Genomic DNA, 21371 nt, shown 5'->3' on the forward strand with positions numbered 1-21371 from the left:
AAGTTTCCTTTTCTTAGTCTGTCCTACCATCTCTGTCCCAGATACAACTTGCGACTTATAACTTATGTATTAGTATCCTCATCAGATTTTTGGTTTTTGTGTTAGGAACTGTCAGGCTGGAATAAAGACATTTCTCAGGTCGACTCTGCCAGGGAAATTTGTCTTGTATTAAAATGATACCCTGCTTCCTCCAGTGTCTCCAGACAATGCTTCTTTCTCCACTTTTCTCTGTTAACAAAATAGAAGAATGCTTTTTAGGGCAAGCAAATCATTCTAGGTGACTTTCAAAGTTCGTGGCATTGCAGATACAGATTCTGTTCCCTCCACACACACATATATTCCCCATTATCTTTGCCATCCTTCTTGCCCTTTGCCACAGACTAAAGCTTCTGTAAAAATCATAGGTGAGAGAAGGTGATAAATTAGACTCTGGCTGTGATTCCCTCCCACACTTTCATAAGGAATGACAGATTCTGAAATGCATCCTGTGGATACACTGTGTGCTTCTTTCTGCAAAACTGCCAGTTTTAACTTACCTTTCATGTGCAATTTGAGGGTACTGACCAGGCGGGGTTCATTATTCCTTTGGTTGAATAGTGTAAAGTATTTGCAATGGAGATTTTCTCTAATGATGTATTTTAAGTACATGTCCACATTGCTGGTTTAATGTACTCAGTCACAGAATGCTTTAAAGTTTATTGCTAATGGATGAATCCTCTGGAAAACAGGAATTTTCAATAAGATTGACATTTGGGGTGAGAAATATAAATTTAATGAGAATATTTTAACCAAGGTTTGTAATTAGGGCTGAGTGGAGTGAATGTGTACATGCACACCAGAGAAGGGCACAGAGGAAGGTGAAATTGCACGCTCTCCCGTCAATGAGGGAGGAAGGCCGATGGATCAGTGTCAGGCCACAACACGATGGAGTATAAATGATACTGTCACCAAGTACTGCACAGGGTACCAAGGGAATTCCACTCTAGTAAATTACATTACTTAGACAGACCTGAAGGCATTGTGTTGGAACGAGCAGAGGGAAGTGGGGATTGTTGGCATCATGCAGCAGATATTACAGTGCAACTAGCTTCAGGGATGGAATTCACTGTTTTCCATTATACCTGCCTATTTGTATTCTTCGCTAATTTGTTTACAGAAAGTTACAAATGTGTACATGTGAAAGAACATCATGTCTGCTTGGGGTATGGGTTACAGTGGACCATAAGAGAATAAGTGTTAATTGATTTGTATGAACTGGTCAGTGTGATTCTTTTTCTTTTATTCACAGCCAGGTGATATTAGGTGTTTGGTCAAAGCTTGCCGTTGTTTTATCTTATTTTTGTGAAAATCTCACATGCATTATGTGTATTTAATCCTCATTCTCTCAGTAACATAATGCACTTCTTTTCCACCCTTCCTTTACATGTCTTTAAATCTCACTGATCACTGGTTTCCCCTCATCACCTTCCACTCCTAAGGGAAACAGATTGTACTGGTGCATAATGTTTCATTTTGTAAAAAAACTCAGTTAAGAACAAAGGTGATTCCTAGAATGGGACTTGTAGAGAAAAACCATTTTTTTCACTTCTTCTATTTTCTTTTATCCCTCTGCAGCAAAGCGAGGCCACCCTTTTTGGGTTTATCTGTCTCTTACCATCTCTGGATCATCTCCTACCATCATCTAGATCATTGGAGATGTGCTTATCACCGTTTTCCAGTTTGACTTCAAATGCTCTTGAGAAAGCCAATACCAGGTGCTCTGGAATTAGTCACAGTCACTTCTTAACTAGAAAGCAAGTGTCTTCTCCTGAATGGATAGAGATTCTTTAACAATATCCATTGTTTCTTAAGCATGTGTCATACTTTGTCCTTCATGAAATAAACCTGAGAAGTATCTCTGATTATCAGTTAACAGAGCAAATACATAGGATTCTGAAAAACGTCTCCACAAGGCTTCCAAATGGCAGGTTTTTAGCAGCCTTTCTGAAACAGAGTCACAAGTAGATCGCAGTGACGATAATAATATCTTGGATTTTGCTTTTATTCCTTCCAAAATAATACTCTTTTGGGATCAGGGTATCGTAATTTATTTTGTAGCCATAGTTACGGTCTTATTTTATTCATCCAGTCATAAAGTAGTAAAGCCAACATACTTTGAAAACCAGGTTTGAATGTGGACAGGAGAAACTTTGGTTAACAATAAGATACTTCTATTTTATGCACCTTAAAAATGCTTTTAGTTGATGATTCTAAAATCATATCTAAATGTAAAAGGCATAGTGTAAAATGTGTTTGTGTTCTGTATCATCCTCAACATAGAAAGGCTGTGCTTACAGATTTGCTTTATTCACTAAAGTCCTACAAAAGTCAGAGACTCTGAGCTGTGTGGGAAGTGAGAGTCTCTTCCTAAATAAACTCACTAAAATATCTCCCTTTTGTATTCTGTTTACTTTTATAGTAGTATGTGCCTTATATCTTATATGTTCCTTTCATCCATGACATCCACTGGGAAATCACGTTTGTTGTTTGCCACAACATTACACATCTGACTTCTTTCTTTTTCCTGCCCTTTTGATGTAGCATGCTATCAAACTGTATCTTTTGAGTTGTTCTAAATTGAATCCTGGTTGAAGGGATTTAACAGCATCTAAAATGGAACTAGCTTAGATTCTCTTCCCATTCTGTAGAGGTTCCTTTGTTCCTGCTTACCTACCCATGTCTGTCTATATTCTATTCTTTTTCTTACATTAAAATTGGAAAGGGAGAAAGGGGGAGCTCCTTAGGAGAAATAGGTCTGTGGAGAATTGTGAGTACTCATTCAGAAGCTATTCTTAGTTCTGAGAAATATAATGAACCTGAGCTTTGAGTCCTACTGAATCTCCCATTAATGATCCGCCATCGCTTCCACCCCCAACTTGATTATGTTCTCCCCAAAGGCTACTGATACTTTTTCCCTAATATTCTGAATGGAATCTCTTCCAAGGAAAGCGTATCTTTAAAGGAATTGAGTCCTATTGCAGTAATGGTGTACTGGATGATTTTCAATTGTTCTATTAAGTACTTCTGTGTTGCATTACCATAATGTCTGCTGTAGCAGAAACTTTTCTATAGACCTTGACTTGTCAGAAGTCAGCCCCTTAATGTGAGCACTTCACTTACACGATCATTACGGTGTTTCCAACTGACAACTGCTGCCACACTGCCATGGTCCCTGAGTTCCCAGTGCTTCAGAAAAAGAGACTTTTGTTCTGGCTTGATGAGGGGAAAAATGCAAACAACAACACTAGCTCTACCACCAGAGATCCTATAAAGACATGTTCAAATGAACAATAAAGTCATTTGTTTACATATGACATAAGGATATCAGAATTTAAACAATAAGACCTCTTGTGAAATGTGGCAAAATATGCACCGCAAACATTGTGAAGTTCTCTGTCTTGTCGAAGGCAATTTTTACCTGGGCTTCAAAAAGCCATTAACTTATAAACTACCCTTTTAAAAACTAAAAGAAAATCACTTGCCTTGCTATAGCATTAAAGCAATTTCTGTTCTAAGGAAAGCTTAAATGCATTCATTTATACAAAGTACATGCACTATAATTTACGAAAAGCACAGTACTCTGTCAGGAAATGCAGCACCTCTTCCCTCCTTCACCTGAAATGGGAAATTCCTCCGTTTTTGTCAAGTCCCTTTTTTCTTTGAGTAATACTGATTTCTTCAAAATGAAGGGGAAAAAAATCCTTTAAATCATTTACATTCAAGACAAAGTTTTAAGGCTTATAATAATTCTCTAAATACTTCTGACATGGGTGGAACATGGGGAGGAAATAATCCTGCTTTGAAGGGAAATTTTAATTGAATTTGCTTTAATGTGAACCCTATTGTTTTTTTGTTTTGAGTCTTTAAGGAAAACTTACTATATTTGCAAACCTCAGCAAGGCAGAAAAATGCAGAGATTTCCTTGTCCACTCACATCAGGGTGTCTGGCAACACCCTAAAATTGTTCCAATTTTGATGCTTGAAATGTGACCTTCCAGGAAAGGTGGGAGGAGAGGAGAACATGTGTTAACTGACCAAAGGTGTTTCATTGAGCTGACTTAGTATTAACCTCTAAAGCTTTTCAAGTATTTGCAGATGGATATGTACAGCATCCTTGCAGAATTCTCTTAATTGAAGAAATGTTTCATTTCGATCTCTGTTGACAGAAAAGATTGCCTACTGATAATTGCTTTGCTTAAGTGTCTGATAATATGCCAGGAATGAGAGCATTCTGTGTTAGGTCACCTTTAATTATGCATGTACCACCTGTCAGCTCTAAATCAGTACCAGATTCTCTCGGAGTCAGTTTGGGGAGGTTCAGAGAGAAAGCTGAGGTGATCTCTTTTAGAAACAACAAAAATAGACAGTAGTAAACATGCCTTCTAACCTGCAGCTTTTTAAAGGAGCTTCATCTTCATTGTTCCTGAGCAAGAATACGCCATTGGTACATCTAAAAAACGTTTGAAACCTCGCCCAAGCGGGGATAACTTACTGTGAAGATAGATGACTGCGAGCGAGGATGGTAGTACCTCCTCCCTCAGCACCATCTGTTGCATTTCCTTTTTGCTCCTTCTCATCGTTGTAAATGAGCCAGGGAAAAGCTCAGAAACATTTTTATAAGCTATGTGAGGACAGGAAATATGTTAACGATGTTAGATTTCATACATTTCAGGGGTTTTTTCAGTAGCGGGTTGGTTTTTTTTAGAAGGACAAGTGTGGGTTGGAAATAATGCTTGTTACCCTCTGTCAGCTTTTGGTAGTTTTATTCTCACTTTTCAGGGTTGTTTGGGACTTTCTGGTGGGATGTTTAGGGTTCTTTACTGAAGGTTCTGTTCTCTCTTCTTCTATCCTTTGATAGGATGGATTTGTGAAAGGTGTTTTTCTTTGTTCACCTGTCAGAAGTTTAAGAAAAGCCTTAAGTTATTGTGCACTTTTTACAGAGGTGGGGTTGGATGACTGAGAACCTAAAGGCAGAGAAGGGACAGGTAAAAAGAAGTAACAGATGTGTGAATTATCATGTGGAGGGTTTCTCAAGCTTTGACCTACAAAGCTGAAGCTCCGAGTCTGTCTACTCTGTAACCTGAGAAAACTGCCTGGATGAGAGTTTGTGACTAACAGCCTTAGAAGCAGTTTGGAAATCCTAAAATGTCTCATTTCAGCACTGCTGGCTGGAGGCATTGAAGACAAAATCAGGTCAGCTGGTGGCGGAGCAAAGACCTTGGAGCACTGTGTTCCTGAGTGACCTTTGGCAGCCTTTTGATACTTAGGGTACCATTTGCTTTTCTACCGTAATCAGTCAGTTTATTGAAATAGAGGTGCAGCCTCCAAAATGGAGAACAGGCCCCAAAACTACTTATTACAGTAATACTGCCAGTACTTTGGCTGTTTGATGCTCATTTAATCCTTACAGTAAACAAGTTGAAGAACTTTCAACTCCATACAACAGATACTTCTTAAAACAGGAGAACATCGTACATTTCACCCTTAACAGAGGTTTGAAGTGCGTGGACCCACTTATACGTGGATGTTTTCTCAACAAAAGTTACACTGAGTGTACCTGCCTCTCCTGCCTCCCTTCCACCTCCTCCATCCCTTCTGCCTCTGCCTCCCCTGAGACAGCAAGACCAACCCTCTTCCACCTCCTCCTCAGTCTACTCAAAGCAAATACAATGAGGATGAAGCCCTTTGTGATGAGCCATTTTCACTTAGTAAATGTGTTTTCTCTTCCTTATGATTTTCTTAATAACATTTGTTTCTCCAGCTTACTTTATTGTAGTTATATAACACACAAAATATGTGTTAATGGACTCTTGATGTTATCGGTGAGGCTTCCAGTCAACGGCTGGCTATTAGTTAAGTTTTGGAAGAGTCAAAAGTGATACATAGATTTTCGACTGCATGGGGGATCGGTGCCCCAACCCCCTGTGTTATTCAAGGGTTTTCCCAAGCCTTAAGTGAAAAGAACATCCGAAAGTGAAGCTGAGTCAGAGAAAGTTAAAGAAAGGAATGGAAGAAAGGGCCATACTGCCATGTTCTCTCTCACCAGCTCATCTTTGCAAAATCTTTTCCATCAGCCTGGAAAGACCTTCCACTCTCCACCTGGTTTACTCTCACTTTGAGTTGTTCCTCAAGTGTCATCTCCTCCCAAGAAGGCTTCTTTGCTCCTTTCTGGCAAAATTTGCTGCCCCTCCTCTTTGATGCCATAGCCCACTGGCCACCTCCTTCATAGAATTTATTATACTGTCCTGAAAGAGCTTGGTGACTTAGCTTTCTTCTCAACAAAGTGGCTGCTGAAAAAGTTAACATTACCCTAACTGTGACAAAAGAGGTCTCATGCCCACAGAAGGAAGAGTCATGATTTTGTTGGACTCTGCATTACTTAGCCTACATTAGGAGTATTGTACCAGTGCATTTGAAAAGGAACATAAACTGGGCATGGTGGCTCATGCCTGTAATTCCAATGCTTTGGGAGGCCAAGGTGGTAGGATTACTTGAGACCAGGAGTTGGAGGCTTGCAGTGAGCTATGATCACACCATTGCACTCCAGCATGGGCAACAGAGCAAGACTCTGATTCCCCCAAAACACCAAGAAAAGAAAAGGCAAATAAACAAACTTGAGTGCTTTATGAACAGAGCATCAGGAATGAAGAGGGTGTCAGAGACTGTCTTATAACAGTGATTGAAGGAACAGAGAAAGGTTAGCCTAGAGAAGAGAAAAACAAGGAGAGACAAAAAATCTGCATTTAGATATATGAAAGACATTTGTTATTCTAGAAAAAGCAGAACTAAAAGAAGTTATAGGAAAGAGATTTGGGCTCAGAACAAGAATTTTCTTCCAGGTACAGCTAACCCACAATGGAACCTGTGGCTTCATTTATTAACAGTGAACCCCCTGTTACTAGAAGGAGAGTCATTGTCTTTTAGGGCCATGTTTGGAGGCTGCTATAGACAAGACTGCTGCACTGTGCAGGAGCACAAACCAGATAACCCTAAGATTTTAAAGAATCAGAGTCCCCGCTCCATGCAGAATCACAGTCAGGATGACTGTGGGACATCATCCCCAACCACCATGCGGTGTCTGCTTGGCCTGGTATGCAGCACTCATCTGGCCACAGGCTACAGGATAAAGCTGGGGATGGGGTGGAAAGAAGGGAGCCAGCTACTTCCTCGAGGAGGCTGTTCAGTGAAACAGAAGGAGCATTGGATCGAGTCCCAGTCCATGTGCTTCTTGGTCTCTTGCTAGCTATGTGAGTGGCTCCCTCAAAGCCTGCATTTCTTGCCATGCAAAATGGAAATGATATTGTTCACTTCACAGAATTGCGGGAGGTTTAAGGAAGATGAAGAAGTCCTTTGTGGATGGCAATGTGCTGTCCGTAGGTGGGTGCTTGTCCAGAGCCCCTGTTCCATAACAAACAACCTCTAAACTCAGTTTCGTCACCAGTATCATGGACATAATTTCTTTCCTTAGTGGTAGCTGTGAACTGGATGATTAAATAAAATGTTATATATAAAAGCTCCCAGCACTGTACCTGCCACAGAGTAGATGATAATGTTGTCAGCCTCATTCCACCCTCTGGAGCTGAGGAAGACAGTAGAGGAGTGTCCTTTCTCACCCACCTCTGCCAGTCAGGCTTTCAGAAGGTTCTCTTTTACCTGCCCCCAGAGCTGGCCTCATGCTCCTGTTACTCTCCTGCTTCCCCGTCACCTTAGCGTGGAGACTTCTTCTCTACTTGTTCTTCTTCCTTCCTCCTCTCTTCCTTCCATCTCTTCCTAACACTCTTCTTTATCTCCCGCTAATTTCCCTAACTGCCTTCTTGTCTGAATTCTATAAAGGATTGTTCTAATGAGCACAAAGTTTAAAATAATATTCTCAGTAACTTCTTTGTTCAAAACAAGATGTTATATGTAGCATTTTGGGGAGGGAGTGGTGAGTCCTTTTCCATTTTCCTCTGAATTTGCTTAAAGTCTTTTTTTCTATGTTAACATTTTCCCATTCTCGCATCCCTTGGGCTTGCAGTCATTAACTTGCCAGACACACAGCAACTGATTGTCTTTATGACGTTGCTAAAGTTAGGAGGGTGTCATTCACAGGGAACTTAACCCATATATTAACTCAGACATAGCAAATTGCTAAATATGTGCCTTTAAATAAAGAGCTTCGGAATGCCAATTTGATTCTCTTGTTCACATCCTCTCTCATTGAAAGAGGGTTGCTGAAACAGAAAAAGGAACGGGAAGGGGAGGAGAGATTTCAACCATTCTACTGAGTCAGAAACTGGAACACTGCCATCGGATACAGGCATCTCATCCATCCTTCCATCCATACACTCAGTGTTCAGGAACCAGGTCCTTGTCTCAGACCTAGCAGCAAATTATAGAGCAGATACTGAAGTGAGTGATAGGATCCCACCTTCAGACTTCCTTCCATCCTAGTCTGCGATTTGAGCATCAGGAACTGTGGCTTATTCATCTGTGGATTCCCAGGAATCCTCATGGAATCTAGTTCACTAAATGTGGGAGTAAACAGCAGAAGCAGAAAGGGAAGGAAAGGAGGAAGGAAGGAAAAACAATCAAAGGAAGAAAGGAAATTGTATTCTACTTAGTGCTGGGCTGTAAACTGGTACATGCTCTAAGTGTGTGATTTAATGATTGCAGCACGAATCCAGGGAAGCATTGCTGCATGTGGAAATTTGAATACAGTTTACAGGAAAGTGATGCTAATTATCCTCATCTATGTAAAAGTCGGAACGGAAGCCACACACTCTCCAGGTGCATCCCTTAGAACATGTTGAGTTTCTTCTGGATTTTCTCCGACTAAGCTATGTTGCTTTTTACTTAATAGAATAACTTTACTGCTCCAGTCATTTCTAATTTTTAGGTCAGAAAACTGAATTTCTTCCCTTCCAAGGAAACAAAAAAAAACAAAACAGTCTGTTTCTTCCCACCTTTTATGGAGCATGGTGTTTCTCTGGGAGCCATTGACTGCTATAAAGAGCAAGGCTCTTGACTCTTGGGTCAGCTCATGACTTACCAGTAGCCCTGGACCTTGGAGTCTCCATGGGAGGTGCAGGAAAAGAAATGTTTGCCTTGTGTACACCCCCCACATTGTCCTGACATTCACATGAGAAGAGACATGTGCAAAAGCACTTTGAAAACCAAGGTGCTAACTATATAAGAACTTTTATTGTGAAATATAAAGACATTAGCTTTATTTTTGACAGTACATTTTTTTGTTTCTAAAATCTCACATAACACTCCAGGTCATTTTGCTATCCATGGTTTCGTCAGCTGCCAAACTCTGTTTAAAAGAAACTCATAACATATTTTAAAAAGAAGCAGTTTTCTTCTTCTTATCAGTAAAGGATCTAGCCCTCTGTCTTGCTCACAAGTATACATTTGCTCTTTTATCATAAACCAATGCAAAGATATGAGAGCTTTCAAATGTCATTCCTCTGGGTTTCTACAATACTTTGTTTCTATCTTTACTACCCACCACACTGCCTGTGCAGGCTTGAATAAAGCCAGACCCCACCCTTAGAGTTCACCATCTTTCAGAGGACCTAAGACATCCACAAAGAACTGTAATGTAGACAGCAAGTGACAGGTGCCAGTTTATTAGCTAGGTAGAGTGGGGAGTAAGGGCATACCTGGTGAAGGTTAACTAACCTTTTAAGCAGGACAAGGAGAAAAGAAAAAGCAAGACATATTTGGGCATCCTAGCATTGTGTTGCCATGCAATATGTTTGTATTTATTTTATCCTTATTATTATGTCATAGGATCGTTGAGGGGACTTTCTGATTCGTCACTACTATATTCAGTGATGCCTGAGATGAGCTTACAAATTAGATCTTTCTAAATGGTTGCTTGTAAATATATTCTGTACCCTGTCATACTTAATTTCAGTCTCAAAATTAATACCACCATCTTTTAAAGCTCTGAACTCCATAATGGGATTTTTGATACTTTTCAGAATGTGTATTTTTTTATTCTGGGGAAAAAATACAAAGAAATGCTACTTCACTTCTACAACATAATTCGAATAAGTACAGTGATTTTGTTTATGCTTTGGGTATAAACTGAATGCACAGAGATCTTGAAGAACCTCATAAATATTTATTATATTCACTGATGTATCCCCAGTGCCTGAAACTATGCCCAACATGTAGTAGGTGCTTAATAAATACTTGCTGAGTGAACAAATGAGTTCAGTAAACACATATGGAGCATCTAGTATATATCAAGTTCTGTGGTATACTCTGGGCACTAGCTACAATGATGAATACGGGGTTTACCCCAGGAACTCCATAATCTAATGAGGTAGACACACACTGAAGCTAGTAATTGTTATACAGTGGCAGAAGCAATGGTTGAGATGTGCAGGGAGTTTATTTTATATATTAAGTGTTGTTGTTATCGCCGTGAAACAAGAAGTATCAAAGAAGTGTTGGCTTTTATCATTTGTCCAGTCCTTTTATTTTACTAATCCTTATTCTAAGTTGTCAAGTTTCCTGGGTGGTAGAGGCTCATGATAAGCTGTAAGACACAATCCATGCTAAAGGTTGTAAGGAAAATAAAAGTAAACATCAGACTTCCAGGTCACAGGCAGTTGCTGTGTAAAAACAGATGTTGCTGGTTCAACACTGTCCTGTCTAGCATGTTTCCTAGTCCAGTTTCCTTTGTGGTTCCTCGTTCTTTCTTCCCTCTTAAAAGTCCATGTTTCATAGCTGTCTGCAGAGTTTCAGCTACCACTGATGTGCCGAGGACTGGACTTCGTCTTATCTCCAGACTGGACTTCTCTCCAGTGCTTTATCCCAAAGTGCCTGCTGGACATTCCTCGAGGATTTCATATTCACCCTGTCCAGACTGGAACTTGTTACTTTATCCCTGCATTCCCCATGTCAAGAACAATCCCTTCATATTCACCCATCAGACAAACCCAGGAGTCCTCCTGTCCCTGCACACTCTGCATCCAAGCAATCTCTAGGTCTGCCAGCACCACTTCAAACCACTGGATCCACATCCTTACCTGCAGCCCACAGCACCAGTCTTCCACCAGCTGTCTTGTCTCCATCCCTTTTCTTCTCTAATCTATGGTCCACAAAGAAGATAGTGTGATCTTTCTAAAGTACAGACATGACCTGATACATTCTAAATTCCTCAACATGGCTTACCACCTCTTCCGACCTCCTCTGTGCCTGGCTCCTGGAGTTTCATCCCTGATGTACCACCTTCATTTCTCTGTTCCCAAGGCCTAGCAAATATATTCAGTCAAATACATGTTTACTGAATGAACCAGTGAACTCAGAGGTAGAGAGGAGGAAGAGTACGCCAGGTGACCAGTGGCTCTGATAGAAGATTGGGCCTGGGGAATAGGAGATATAGCTGGACACATACACACAAACACACATACACCCATTATATGGCCATAGTGAACTATCTGAGGTTCTCTTTGTCTCCTGTGGTTTCACAGCTTCATACCTGTGTTGCTGTCTGAGGCTTCTCTTTTCCATTCCATGTCATACACCTGGCACACCTGGCAGGCTGTCTCCTCTGGGAGGCCTCCCCTAAACTCAACCTACACTGGATAGTCTTTCAGGCTTGAAAGTGCAGTGACATAGCCCCTGATCTTGTGCTAGGTTTGCTAAGTCTGTGCACTCTTTACTAGAATGTATAAGCTCCGTTAATATGGAAATATTTGTTGTACTCTGATGTGTCCCCTCTTTGACCACACTACTGATAATAGACCACACAGTCTGTTATCTCCCTCCATTGAAAGAATGTGTCTGGTGACACACCCTGGCCTGGGGAGAAGCAGTCATGTCTTGTGCACAGCAGATTACCACCATTTGGAAGTGTTGAGCACGTAACAAACAAAGCTCAATGGCAGCTTAACTGAATGAACCAATGAGTCAGCCAGTCAGTCCATGTTCTCATTTCATAGTGAACTTCTGATCCACCTTCTCCCTGCTGACCTTCACTGTTCCCCAGTGTGGCCAGGTTGTCCTCTGCAGCCTCTCTCACATGCCCTCCCCTGCCATGGCTCTGGCCACTCCCTGGAAGGGGCATGCCTTACCTTGTTCCTGCCTGCCTGCATGAGCATCTCCTGCCTCCACACTACTCTGCCACCTGGGGTTTGATCGTGTCACTGGCCCACTCAGGATCCCGCAGCAGCACTTTACTAACATCCCAGCTCTTCTCCCTGGCATTCAAGCCACTCTGCTGTCTGACCCTAACCTGCTTCCCAGCCTCACCTTCCACTTCTCAACAGCCAAACTGAATTCCACCACATTCCACAAGAGGGGCTCTTTCTTCTCTGTTCCCTTCCACAGAACGTTTTCTTTTCCTGGAATGAACTTCTCCTTCCCCCATTTGTCAAAACCATCCTCATTTTTTGCCACCACACCACATGCTATTCTCACTCTCAAATCCAAAGTGACTGTCCCAGCCAAAAGTGATTTTTCTTTCTCTGCCCTATTACAACACTCAGATTATAGCATTCATGTGTTCCCTGTTACATGCTGCTTTTATTGTCATTGTGAATCATACAAGTGCCTGCTCTATTCAGGGCACTGTGCTTGCTATGCACGTCACCCACCCTTTCTATAATTCTCAACCAGCCTGCAAGGTGAATACCATTATCAGTGGTGTTTGTGGTCTATCCAGCATCACAGCTAATAAGAATGGAGCCCTGCAGTAAGCCTGTCTGTGTCACTGCAGAGCCAATGCCCTGTCCACTCTAGCAGCTGCCTCACTCAAAGTTCCAGGTTGCCTTGTGCTTCTCCATGCGTAGAGTGGGATCCTCAACCTTATGTGTCTTGGTTCCAGTTGCAACATAGATGTATTGAGTGTCCTCATGGGCTCATAGCACATGGTTTAATACCTTGTGCTCAGTAAATGTGGCATGAAGGAATGCCTGAGATGTCTCTCTTTTCTTTTGTAGTTTATATGGAGCATATGTCCAGCTCTATTTGGTGTTTATCAGGAACTGACACCTTGATATTCCCACCATCTTCTAGGCTAGTCTGTTCTCTCATTCCTGGACTACAAAATTGTCCTCACTGTTCTCCTTGCCTAGAATCTACCCTACCCTCTACTACCAGACTAATCTTCATAAATGTCAACTTAGCCATTTTGTTCCAGTAACATATGGCTTCAACTCCCTGAAAGTCAGGGTCCTGCACTTTGCCTTATCACTGCCAACCCCATGACTCAGAGTCACATGACCAGCTATAGCTTCAACTTTCACCCATCTCATTCCTCTACCTTAGCCTCCTCCCGGGTAGAGGAATTAGGTGGTCTCCTCTCTTGAATGCACCACATGAAGTCCTGTTCAGTATTCTGTAATCATGAGGTTTGGTTTTTCCACATAAATGCTCTTTCTCCTGTGGGCTTATTGGTTTCTTCAGTAGGTACACATTGAGGCTGGTTGTGAACCAAGCACACAGTTTCTGGACTGTGGAAACCTAGAAAATAGAAAATAAGACCTGCCCTCAGGGGGCTCCCAGTCTGCTGGGGTACAAAGACACAAAAGCAGACAGCATAAAGAAAGGCAGTGAAAAAGAAACAAGAATGTTTAGGGAACTGTCATATTTTACTCATTCTTTATGATCTGCCCAAGTTTATTTTGTGTCCAAACTATTTTTTCCCTTTTATAAATCCTTATAATTCTCCTGCATCATGCATTTTGACTTTTAGTGACATAGTACCTTCTATGGTTGTTTGAATGTCTTCCACACATGTCCTGCTTCCACAGGTAGATTTTTAAGTGCCTTGAAACAAGGTGTATGCCTTATGTGTTTTATACAAGCTTCATCAGTTAGCATTGGTTGTGTAACAACACTTCCAAACTTAGTGGCTTAAAACAACAAACATTTATTATTTCTCACAATTCTGTGAGTTGGCCGGGCAGTTCTGGTTTGGACTGGCTCGACTGGGGCTGAATAATCTGGGATGGAGGTGGGCGAACCACAGTCCACAGCTCTGCCACCTGTTTTTGTAGATAGGGTTTTGTTGGAACATAGCCACTCCCATCTCGTCTATGGCTGCTTTCACACTACAACAGCAGAGCTGAGTAGTTGGAATGCAGATGATCATATGGCCCACAAGCCTAAAATATTTACTGCTGGTCCTCTAAGAAAAAGATTGCTGCTTCCCATTCTAGGATGGTTGGTCTGGGGAGGCCTCACCTGGGATGACTCATCTCTGTTCCACATGTTCTCTCATCCTCCAAGAGGCTAGCCCAGAATTCTTTGTATGGTGACCTCAGAATTCAAAAAAAAAAAAAAAAAGGCAGCAGAAGAGAAGAAGTCTCAATGTGCAGACATTTTTTTTAAGTTTCTGCTTACCTCACATTTTCTGTTATGCCTTTGATAAAAGCAAGTCTTATGGCTAAGCCCTGAGTCAGTTTTGGAAGGACTGCCCAAGACTCAGTAAGGAAGGAATTATTGCAACCATTTGAAAAACAGCCCACCGCATCAGCCCACTCTTTCCAACCCCAGTGCCCAGCATCAAGCACATGATAGGTACATGCTTGCTGAATTGAATTAAAAATATAAATGGAATTTTTGAAGGAAGGGAGTATAAGTAGTTATTGTATATGTACCATGTACCAGGTGTTGGGATACAATAATGTTCAAAACCTGCAATTCCCATCCTCAAGGATCACACAGCCAAACAGCAGTTCAGTGCATCCTTTCTGTCCAGTTGTGAAATGACTTTTTCTCTAGGATTCTTATTAAGGATGCTTAGTGTTTAACTATGGCGCTTCCATCCATTTGTCATGTCTTTTCTACCCCCACTACACACTCAATAGCTGGACTTTTCAAGCCTGCACAAGGCCTGCTTTAGGATGCACCTGCTTCCAAACTCTTCTTAACCAGCCCCCCTGCACATCACCAACTAGCTGATGCACCTAATGCCCCACTTTCATCAAGCTGCTTCTTGCTCAGGAGCCTTACCCATTCACCAAATGGAGCCCAGACCTTTAATATCCTAGAGCAAGCAGCCCATCACAGTCCCCATGCTCCTTCTCTGGACCATATTCCTTGGAATATTCACTGTGTATCCTATGTCCATGCCTCACATGTCTTCTCTGTGTAGAGTGTCTCCCCTTCCCTTATGTGCCTTTTGAGATACTACCCATCTTCCAAGGCCAAGCCAGGTGCCACCTCCTCCATGATGCTTCCCTGGTTGACCCTACTGAAAGTTATTTCCTCTTCTGCATTCACAGGGTACCAGGTTGGGAATGCTACTCAAATGGCACATATCACATGCTGTTTGACATTTGAGTTATCCTGAGTCATCTACTTCATGCATTGCATTCCTCTTGAGATTCAAGACCCAGTCTTATTCATTTTCATTTCCTTCTGAATGCCTTACACAAGGGAGACTTTTGGTAAAACCTCATTTTATGGATAATTAACTGATATTTGCATGGCAGTTTTGCCATTCCCAAACTCTTTTATTTGCCGTATTTCTGAGAGGCCATTGGTTTAAATATATTATATACCACAAAGCAAGAAAGAATATTAATTAAAATATAAGCTACCAATTATAAGATATGTCCTAATTTCTGAAATATCATTAGATTAAAAAAATGAACATACTGGAATCCATGACATATGGAATATTAAATCCAGTTCAGATATTTGTCAGTATCCAATTAGATATTTATAAAACACCTAAATGTGCCAGGCATTAAAATCTCACAGCAGCCATATGAAAAAGGTAGGATAGGTAATATTATTGCCATTTTACAGAGGAAAAAGTGAAGTTCAAAAGGGTTCCAGTACTTGTTCGGGATGAAACAAATATAAATAAAAGAGACAAAGCTTATGGCATAAATCTTATGGTTAAAACAAAGCTGCCTTCCTGAAGTCATCTGTGGGTATCAAAACCTGTAAGTCACCTCTAAGTCTTTTTGTTAGTGTGCACCTTTTTCTTTCTTTTCATAGAACTATGTACCCAAAATTATTTGCACATCATTTGGCCTTTCAATTTGTTTTTCGCCACATTGTTTTGTCATGTTACCCCAAGAACATCCTGTTACTTGGCATAACATAATGTAATGTGATGTGTTATTTCATGCTGCTTAGGAAAAATTAGAATGATTATTGGATGCTTAGATTTTTCTTGGGTAGTAATTAGCAGGCAGAATCTCTCTCACACACACCCATAGGAGTTTCTCAACCATCATTAACCTCAAAATAGTAGGAGGCTTTCCAAACCCAACACTTCACTTAATTAATTACCTCATCTGAATACTTGCTTTTGGATTTTAAGAAATACTTTTCTGGAATGTGCAGTTGAGACATAAAACATTTTATTGGTATATTTAGGTATTTGTTATATTTTAAAAGGAATTGGTATGTGTACATTTTGACTTTTTTGTAAAGCTCAAGCTGATTTTAAAGAACAGATACACTAAAAACCCTTTTCTGTGTACATCTGGTTGTATTTTCATTGTATTCAAATTGCTAGGTAAAAGAAGAAAAACGCAAGTGGAAGAGACTTCCCAGAAGAGCAGGAACTGGAATGTGTTCAAGTCTTGGCAGAGCCAGGTCAGCCTTTCATCTGTCTAAGGGAGACGTATTGAAATACCCCACCATTCTCAGGATTACTCAGACTTTGAGTAGTTTGTCAGTTGCTGGTCACTACACTTTAGGGAGAAAAAAAAAACAGTTGGAGAGAAGGGAAGAGTCAAGAAGACTAGCCAAATGATACGAAGTAAGATCTGTAAAGGAAAATCAAGAGAAAGAGGTTGTTTGGCTTAGAGAAGAAAAAGTACATTTAATTTCTGATTTCAAATACATAAAGGTCATTTGGTGACAAAAATTACAATTCAGCTGTATCCTGTGACCACTAATCACAAAGCAAGAGAAAATTGGCTGCTATTTTTCTAGACACATTGCGTGGTGACAGTGTTCTAGAAGTAATTCCCAAGGGATAGTGAGGTGTCCATTCGAATACTTTGAGGATTCAGTTGCCTAAAGTGGCTAGGAGACCAAACTAGGAAATCTTGTAAGACCCCTTCAGCTGTATATTGAGTTAATCACTTACTGTAACTACCCAAAAAAACTTTTGGATCATAATTATCAGATATATTCTATAGCTTCTACCACCAGCTGCTGTGACATGGGTAAATTGTAAGTTAGGGTGGAATAGACCTCATGAGAACTTGGCTAATTAAGATTACTCAGTCCGCAAGTCCTTATGTAATTTAGGTGTCCTAGCCATTCTGTCTTGTAGGTACGTGTATGGCTCATGCCACACACATGTTCCACATCACATCTTAAAGACTTGTGGGTGCTTAATCTTTTGAAGAATATTTTCCCTGAAAATATTCCTTCTGTCCTGCAGGATCAGTTTCTCCCTTTGCACTAAATCTTTCCCATTGGCGTATAAAATATTTAATATTGCCCCAGGAAAAAACTTCCTTATGCCACATTCTCCTTTAGCTTCTGCCCCCTTTACTGCTTTCTTTCACACAAAACACTTTGAACTTCTTGTCTATAGGCATTATCTAGACTCTTTCATCTCTTGTTCTCCTTGGAGAACACACTCCATTAAAGTCTCTGACACCACCTCTTCACCAGAATTCTTCAGATCAAAGCTACCAATGACCACCTTGATGCCTCATCTTCCTCAGCTTCTCAATAGCTTCCAGCACAGCAGTCACTCCCTTCTTCCTGAAACCCACTTTCTCTGTGCCTCCGTGATAACTCCTCTCTTGGATTATTTTTCCTTCTCAATCACCACTGCTGTCTCCTCCTCTGTTAGTTTCTGGATTGGTGTGCCCTGGGGTTCAGTCTGTCCCTATGTTTTCTCTCTATACTCTCACTTGTTATCGCCTCTGCTCCCAAACCTTTATGGCAGTAATTTTCCAATTTAGATCTTCAGCCCAGCTCAGTCCCCTAAATATCAGGCTTATATACCCAATGGGGTACTTGATATGTCCACTTGGATGTCTGATAATTATTTCAAACGTAACATACCCAAAACAGAACTCTTAATTTCTACCCAGGCCCTAACCTACATATAACCTGGAAACTGTCCATCTCCCAGTTATTCTTATCTCAGTAAGTGATACCACCAGCCATCAACCAGGAATCCTGTACCTTACTTTTCACATCCAGACTATCAACAAGTCCTATTGTTTTATGCCCAATCAGATATCAAGTCATTTCACCTCTATCTCCTCTGCTACCTCTCTAAGACAAGTCACTTCAATTTCTCACCTGAACTACATTAGCCTCCTACCTGGCTCTGCTTTCATTCCTGCCTCCCTGCTGTTCATTCTCTACAGAGAAGCTAGAATAAATTTTTCAAAAGCAACAATCAGATGTCACTCTCCTACGTTCTAAAAACTTTCAAAGAGGACCTCTTCTTCAGCCAGTGTAACAGACTTTATACACCAAGGGGTGTCTCTGTTGCATTTTAGAAATTCTAGGAAATAATGAAAATCTCTAAGAAAAAAAAATACAAGTAGCTAAGTGCAGATACGTCAGCAGTAAACAAGCCAGAAAAGGCAGAATTGCCCATCCCTTATGTTTGTGTGTAATGTGGGGGTACAAATACGGACTGTACCGCAACTCCCATTTTAAGCCTGGGATTCTAGAAAGGAGATAAAATAGCCAGGTTGGTAGTACCACTAAATTCCAGTTAAAGCAAATGTAATTTAGGCTTCTAGATTTTTTCAGAGATTAAGATCTTGAGCTTTCAAAGATTATTAAACAAGAAAACAAACCACCATGAGTGAAAATCAGCAGAAGTATTAATGTATTGATTACTCCTTCCCCACCAAGGACTTTAGATGTTTGAATTATTAGATTAGAAGAAACTAGACTACCTCTATATAAAGAAAAATCAACTTAAATGTAGAATACAAAGATGGTGAACTACAGTGGTCTATCACAATCACCAGGCACTTCTGAAAAAAACTTAAAGAAAACTTTCAGTAATGAAAAAAGTAATTATCAAAAAATTTAGTGGATAAGCTTTTTTGTAATGGATTAATGGACTGAAAGATAAAACTAGTTTCATGCAAATGGAGCACAAAAAGACAAAGAGATGAACTATAAAGAAGAGAGTTTAATAAAAAGTTTGGAGGGCAGAATAAGCAAGCCCAACATAAGCCTATTTTAGACTCTGAAAGGGAACAAAAATATGCAGAATGGAGAAGAGGCAATGTTTAAAGAGATTGTGGCTCAGAATCTTTTTAATAAGATGAGAAATACTGATGCAGAGATATAGGAAGCAGTGTATCTAAACAGACAAATAAAAAGGCATTTACAACTTTTTAATACTGTATTAAGACTGAAAATCACTGAAGACAGAGCTTTCTTAAAAGAAGCAATAGGGAAAACAGACCACATCCACAAAGGAACAATACTTAGACTAACAGCTGACTTCTCAGCAGCAACAATTAAATCCAGGAGACAGTGAAATATTTTCAAAGTTTTCTGAGAGAAAATAATATTCAACTTAAAATTGTGTTTTCAGCAAAAATAACCTTCAAAATGAGAGTGAAATATTTTCTGCAGAGATATAAAACCTAAGGGAGTTTACCACCAACAGACTTTAACACTGAAGGAACTTCAAAGAATATACTTCAGGCTGGGCATGGTGACACATACCTGTAATTCCTAGCATTTTGGGACATCAAGCCAGGAAGATTGCTGGAGGCCGGTTCAAGACCAGTCTGTACATCATAGTGAGACCCTAGCTCTACAAAAATAAAGAATTAAGCCAAATGGGGTGGTGTATACCTCTACTCCTAGCTACTCAGGAGGCCGAGATGGGAAAATCGCTAGAGCATGGGAGTTCAAGACTGCAGTGAGCTCTGATCACACCACTACACTCTAGCTTGTACAACAAAGCACAACCCTCTTGCTTTAAAAGAAAAAAAAAAGCATATAGTACAGAAAGAAGAAAAGAGCTAGCAAAAGATCTGAAAAATAGAAATGATAAGCAAATTGTTATAAATGTAGGCAAATCTAAACAAATATTGCTGGTTTAAAATACTGTGTAAAACTGCATATATATGAGGAAGGAGATAATCAGAGTTTGCATTCTAAGGTCCTTTTTTTGTTCTGAAGGGGTTAAACTACTAATTTTGGGTTTCAAGGGTAACTGCTAAAAGGAAAGAACTAGTATATAACTTCTAAGCCTGATTTTTAAAAAGAAAGAAGAAATAAAGCATAGGAAAGTAGGACAAATAGAAAATAATATTATAAAAACAAATACAATTATGTTGGCAATCACAATATATTTAAATGGCCGAAACTTTCTGGCTAAAAAACAGAGTAAAAAGTAAGATTTTTTACAAAATACCAAGTCAGCTATGTGTTTAGGGAAATACACCTTTAACACAGAAAGACAAAGAAAGATAAAAAATAAAGGGATGGAAAACATATTCCAGCAAATACTAATCGAAAGAGAGCTAAGGTAGCTTTGTTGATATCAGTCAAAATAGACTTTAAGGGCTGGATGTGGTGGCTCATGCCTGTAACCCCAGCCCTTTGGGAGGCCAAGGCAGGCAGATCACTTGAGACCAGGAGTTCAACACCAGCCTGGCCAATATGGTGAAACCCCTTCTCTACTAAAAATATAAAACATTAGCCAGGCATGGTGGCTTGCACCTGTAATCCCAGCTACTCAGGACGCTGAGGCACAAGAATCACTTAAACCCAGGAGGAGGAGGTTGCAGTAAGCCTAGATCATGCCACTGAACTCCAGCCTGGAGAAAGGCCCTGTCTCAAAAATATATAAACAAACAAACGAAAGACCTTAAGACCAAAAAAAATTAATCAGGGTAGAGAGAGCACTGCATATTGATAAGGTTTTAATTCATTGGAAAGGTGTAACATTTCTATATAGCATCAAAACGTAAAACAAAAATTAATAAAACTATAGGGAAATTCGACATTTCTCCAAGTTATTGCTTGGTCAAGCACACAACAAATAATTAGTAAAGGTATATAAAATTGAAGCAGCACAAATAAATAGTTTGATTCATAGAACCTCGCATCAAACAACTAAAAAATATGTGTTCTTCACATGGAAGAGTTATAAAAATTGCCCTCATACTATGCCACAAAGCAACTCTCAACAGGTTTCCAAGAATCACTATAATGACCACAATATCTGATCACAATACAATTAAATTAGAATTCAGTAACTAAAACACAAACCCCCCAAAAATTCCCCTTATACATGGAAATTTTTTAACATTTTAAAATAAATCATTGATCAAAAATGTAGTAACGGAAAATTTAAAATACTTAGAATTGAATGATAATGAAAATATATATAAAAACTTGCAAGATACAGT

The 21371-nt window shown here is 40.0% G+C and overlaps 1 protein-coding gene and 1 long non-coding RNA gene across 4 annotated transcripts in view; one reads left to right on the forward strand and one right to left on the reverse strand.

Annotated features, from left to right (window-relative positions):
- The window catches only part of BACH2 (BTB domain and CNC homolog 2), a 357156-nt gene that overhangs the window by 209328 nt on the left and 126457 nt on the right, over nucleotides 1–21371 (forward strand). The gene's annotated exons all lie outside the window — the stretch shown is intronic.
- Nucleotides 10291–11709, reverse strand: LOC141584285 (uncharacterized). Of its 2 annotated transcripts, none has more exons than XR_012517237.1 (3): nucleotides 11519–11709; nucleotides 11067–11291; nucleotides 10291–10894 (listed from the first exon to the last, which is right to left on the reverse strand). It is a non-coding gene; the product is annotated as an uncharacterized LOC141584285 (long non-coding RNA). The 2 variants fall into 2 exon arrangements; XR_012517236.1 differs by having other exon boundaries at nucleotides 11067–11128; nucleotides 11212–11709.

This window comes from Saimiri boliviensis, chromosome 4, assembly GCF_048565385.1.
Source record: "Saimiri boliviensis isolate mSaiBol1 chromosome 4, mSaiBol1.pri, whole genome shotgun sequence".
Taxonomy (NCBI): domain Eukaryota; kingdom Metazoa; phylum Chordata; class Mammalia; order Primates; family Cebidae; genus Saimiri; species Saimiri boliviensis.